This window comes from Silene latifolia, chromosome 10 (genome assembly GCF_048544455.1).
Source record: "Silene latifolia isolate original U9 population chromosome 10, ASM4854445v1, whole genome shotgun sequence".
NCBI classification, from domain to species: domain Eukaryota; kingdom Viridiplantae; phylum Streptophyta; class Magnoliopsida; order Caryophyllales; family Caryophyllaceae; genus Silene; species Silene latifolia.
In genome coordinates, this window is record NC_133535.1 from 32,241,562 (window position 1) to 32,247,561 (window position 6,000).

The following is a 6,000-nucleotide window of genomic DNA, read 5'->3' on the forward strand; positions in this document are numbered from 1 at the left end:
TGCATTCGGCTAGAACGAGGCTATTTGATGAGTAATTTTACGTATAAGAAGGTGTTTCAAGATACTTAGCTCTAGACTCTATTAATGGTAAGTTCAAAACGGATAACTTGTACAATTCGACATAATAAATAACAGTAATCAATAATTTTATTGATAAAATAATGGGTGCTTAACCAATAATAGAAGTGTTATTTTATAGTACTATAAAACGTTCTTATTCTATAATTTATAGCTCCAACTTATCTAAACTTGTTAACAATAGCAATAGAAGAAACTTTATATTAAGTTCTTCTTATACCATATCATATTTTATTAGTTCCAATGTTTAAGAACTTTTGTCTACAATAGATAGACCTGGCAAAACGGGTCAACGGGTCAGATTCGGGTCGTGCCAATTCGGGTCGGGTCAATTCGGGTCTGTCGTTGAGTTCGGGTTAATTCGGGTCGGGACGGGTCTTTTCGGGTTTCGGGTCTGTTACGGGTTTGTTGTCGGGTCTGTTTCGGGTCCAGCGGGTCGGGTTGTTTCGGGTCGGATCATTTTCGGGTCAATGAATAATAGAGAAATAGCCATCTCAAGTCTTTTCGGTTCAATTAGAGTTGTATTTTGTCGGGTCATTTTCAGGTTTGGTGGTTTCGGATCGGGTCATTTTCGGGTCGGGCCAGTACGGGTCAAGAAAGCTCGAGTCATGTTCGGGCCGGGTCGAGTCAATTCGGGTTTTCGGGTCACATTCGGGTGATGTAGTTCGGGTCACTTCGGGTCTCGGGTTAGTTTTTTCGGGTCGGGTCAATCGGGTCGGGTTGCTTTTGCCAGGTCTAACAATAGATGACATTTGTATAAAGTTCTTAAATGAAAAATATAAAATAAGTAAATGTTTATTTGTATAAACTTTTTAATTTGAGTTCTTGATGACAACCCCAAGAATAAGAACCCACTATTGCTATGCTAAAGCTGCATTTATTATACCAAAAATCTAGTTATTTTTAGAAATCCTAGATAAACTCGATCTTCACACGTCTGAACCAACTATAACGACAATGTCTGGTACTTTGTCAATCCCGGTAAATTGTTATTTATTAATTTTGGGACCAAAAACCATGAAAGAAAAGTGTGCGATTTTGAACTACACAAAACATATAACCCCATAAGAAATATGCCTTAAAAAAAGTTATTCCCTCCGTTTCATAATATAAGCCGTTTTAGAAAAAAATCAAAATTTCTATTTATATGTAGTTTTAGATTTTCTAATGTATTACATGTTTTTTTTTTCATTTTTCATTTCCAAAGCACAAACAATTAGGAAAAAAAGAGGTGACATAAGCCATTTTATTCAAAGAGCATTTATAACACCTAATTGATTTTTTTTTTTTTTTGGTGAAATGTAAGTAATCTCATTAAGCTCAAACCAAGGATACAAGATACAGCATAACTTAGTTTAGAATACAATTGATCCAATCCCTATCACTAGCTCTTACAACCTTACTTAATTGGGACCTAATCCTGATTTTCATCAGGTTTTTACACTGAGTAAACAGAACAGTAGGTCGTATCAAAACACCCTCTAACCGTGCAGAATTACGTTGCTGCCAAACTGCATAATTAACAGCCATGAAGACTGCTAAGCATATAGTCTTCTTGCACCTGCGACCAATTCCTCCTACCAGTCCAGATAAGAGAGTTCCCCTGAGGTTTAGGAATCTTTAGCCACGCACAGATCAGCTCCAGTATCTCAAGGACGTACTGACAGTGTTGGAACAGATGAGTAACATTCTCAGAATCAGCTAGGCAAATGCAGCACAAATCATCAGGACTAATCCCAATCCTTTGCAGCTTCTCTTTTGTGTTCAGAGCATTCCTCATAATAAGCCAGTTTACAAAACAATGCTTAGGTACAGCAGCATTATTCCAAACTAGCTTAGACCACCCCACTTTTGTTTCCTTAAGCCTGATCCAATCATAACCAGACTTAACAGAGTACCCTTTCAAATCAGCAAGCCAAGTACCATGTGAATACCCATTCTGAAATAGATCCCTGGTCTTACATATTGCCTTCCAGTTGCCACTCAAGTGACTTTTAGGAATATGATCATACCAGGAACCACCTTTTATATAAATCTGATGCACCCACTTCACCCATAAGCTATCTGGCTTGCTATAAATCCACCACACAAGCTTCCCAATGGCGGCCAAATTCCAGTGAGTACTATTCCTGACACCCAGACCACCCTCACTCTTTGGAATGCACACATGATCCCAACCAACCAGAGGAACCCTCATATAGTCACTTGTGCCATCCCATAAGTAATTACGGCAGATAATATCAATTTGCTTCAATACCCCTTTAGGAATCATGAATATATTAGCCCAATAAGAAAAAAGAGAAGTAAGGACAGATTTGACCAGGATGAGTCTGCCAGCATAGGACACTTTTCTGCCACCAAACATTCTGATTCTATCAATAATTTTCTCCACCAGAATCCTACACTCCTTTTTCCCCAATCTACCAGCTGCAATAGGAACACCCAAATATCTAAAGGGAATTTGTCCCTCAACACACCCTGAACTAGCTATAAGCTGCTGCTTGAGGGACCCATGAACCCCATTGAAGTAGATACTAGACTTAGCATTATTCATCTCCAGACCAGAGGCCCTAGAAAAAGAGGCAAAGGATCTCAAAAGAAGCATCACAGATTGAGAGTCCCCTCTAGAGAACATTAGAAGGCCGTCAGCAAACATCAAATGAGACAGTTTTAATCTTCTACACAGAGAATGATGTTTAAAAGGCAGGACCTCAGTAGTAAAATTAAGAATCCTAGTGAGGTATTCCATAGCTATAGTGAACAAAAGAGGAGAAAGAGGATCTCCCTGCCCGAGTCCTTTTCTACCAGGGAAAAAACCAAAAGTGTCACCATTAAGGACAAGAGAATAAGATGCACTAGAGACACACTCCATAATGAGCTTCTTGAAATGAGGAGGGAAAATAAGAGCATCCAGCATCTGGCTAAGGAATTGCCAGTTCACTGAATCATAGGCCTTCTTAAGATCAACTTTAAGTAGGCATCTTGGAGAGACAGCAGCTCTATTATACAACTTGATAATGTCTTGACAAACAAGAATGTTCTCAATGATGTTCCTTCCCTTAACAAAACCACCTTGAGTAGGACTGATAATATAAGGGAATACCATGTCCAATCTGGAGCATAGAAGCTTTGAGATTACTTTATAAATGACATTGCAACACGAAATTGGCCTGAATTGTGCTACATTCTGAGGCAATTCAACTTTAGGAATAAGAGAAACCAAGGTGTGGTTCACTTGTTTAAGGAGCCTGCCATTGACAAAAAAATCTTTAACCACAACACACACATCATCACCAATCACTGGCCATGAATCCTTATAAAAAGCACTAGTAAAGCCATCAGGCCCAGGAGCTTTATGACTTGTAATCTGAAACACAGCATCTCTAATCTTAGCATTAGTAACTGGCAGACCTAACACCACACATAAATCCTCAGTGCACATAGGTCCTCTCTGAACAACCTGTACATTCACATCCTGCAGTGTTTTAGTTATCCCCAGTAACTCCTGATAAAAGGATAAAAAAGCACTCTGAATACTGTCAGGGTCATTAAGCCATGTGCCCTGCTCATTTGCAATCCTTAAGACCTTATTCCTAGCTTGTCTACTCTTCATATAGCTATGAAAGACCTTTGAATTACTATCCCCACTACACACCCATGCAACTTTGGATTTCTGCAAAATGAAACTATCACAAGCCTTCTGCAATTCATAATACTCTTTAGTAGCAGTGATTTCCAAACCTATTAGATCAGTATTAGATGGTTCATCTCTGAGCTGAATCTGAATATGCTCCAGCTGTTTCCAAGCCCTCATGGTGTTATTCTCAATATCAGCATATAACTCTCTATTCAGCATCTTTAGTGGCTGTTTAAGGAGTTTGAGTTTTCTCACAAACTGAAACATGGGAGTCCCCTGAATACTAGTCCCCCAAATCTGTGTAACACATGGGAGAAAAAGATCAGAGCCACTCCACATGTTAAAATATTTAAAGCTCCCTTTCCTGTGTCCCATATCAGAGGTATGCTGTACCAAGCAAGGCGTATGGTCAAAATAACCCTCAGTATGAAAATGAGCATAAAAATCAGGCCTCTGCTCAATCCACTCATGGTTGACAAGGGCTCTATCAAGTCTACTAAAGACCCTGGTAGCAGCTTCTTGCTTATTATTCCAAGTGAAGAAGGACCCAGTAGCAGGCATATCCACCATGTTACATTGGTCAAGACACACTTGAAAATCCTCCATTTCCTCCTCTGTAGTCACTCCTCCCAATCTTTCACAAGGTTTCAGAACAGCATTAAAATCACCCCCTATGAACCAAGGCCCTTGGATTTGAGTATTCAAGGCAATAAGTCTACTCCACAAAGCCTTCCTCTCAGACACCCCATTAAAAGCATACACCATGGTTAAATTGAAAGAGACACCAGTAACTAGGTCCTTAACAAAAGCATGGATAAACTGAGCATTATACTGAAGGAACTGGATATTGAACAGATTAGGCTTCCAAATAATCCAGACTCTACCCCCCTTATGATACTGCGTATTAGTAGACACACACCAACCACTACAAATATTATCCCTAATTCCATTTAGAGATGAAGGCTTGACCTTCGTCTCAAGGAGACCAAACAATCCAACTTTGTGATGATGAAGGAACCATTTAATGTACTTCTATTTAGCTGGACTGTTCAATCCCCTAACATTCCAAAATCCTATCATTGCAACCCCCCTCTCAGGGGGTACTGTACTCGTCCCTATCCCCACCTTAGGAGTTGCATTGTTTAAAGCATCCAGGAAAGAATATTGGCCAAATTTAGCAGAGCTACTGTCATGATCAATGAGCTCTTGCCTACTCAACCTTATAACTGCTCTAGCTGGGGTAGCTATTTGATTTATCCTAACAGTAGTACCCTGCTTAGTAGTAGGAAACACTGGAGTAAAAACAGTCCTAGGACTAGGGTGCACCAGAGGAGTAGGAGCCTTAGGAGGGGTTGCTGCCTTGACCACTGGAACCTTAGTCACATGAACCTTGTCCCCTGCATTCTTAGGTAACCACTTTTGGACTACTTTCTTCCTAGCAGGTCGAGTGGGTTTCACTTTCTGACAAGCATTGTTAATATGACCAACACCCCCACAAATCTTACATAGAATAGGATTCCATTCAAACTTAACCTTCACCTTGACAATAGACCCTTCCTCATCTAAGAATTTAACCTCTTGTGGAGGAGGTTTATCAAAAGGAACATTTATCAAGACTCTAGCCATTTCTAACCTTGTTCGTTCCTCAATAGGTCCATCACATCGAAAATAAAAAATCCAAAAATCCAAAAATAAAAAGTTTATCTATTTCAATTACAAGTTTATTATTAGTTTTAAGAATTAAGTTCTAAAATAAGAACTTGGTTTGTTTATTAATGAAAATTTGGGGACCAATAAACATGACGTTGGAAAATGTGAATACCAATTACGTATTTACTATTTATCATTTAAGAACTTTATATAAATGTCATCTATTGTGGACAAAACTTCTTAAACATTGAAAAATTAATAAAATATGACATGACATAAGAAAAACTTTATTTAAGGTAGCAACTTGTGGCCTACATTGGAAAAGTAGAATAGTCATGACTCATGCACTGTAGTTTATAAGAGACCCACCAATTCATTTTTATGAGACTTTTTAGGAAGGAGCTCAAATATAAAACTGTACGGACTTGGTTCAAAGAAAACATTATCGTACTAATGTGATAATGTGGTGGCTGGCGGCAGTCCCAACAAATTCAACATTTCATGATACTTTTTTAATACTTATAAAATAATGTAAAATGACTTATATTATTAGACGGAGGGAGTAGTATAAAAATAAAATGATACACTTGTAAATAGTGTTCCGGGTGTAATTCCGAAGCAGAGTTATGACCACG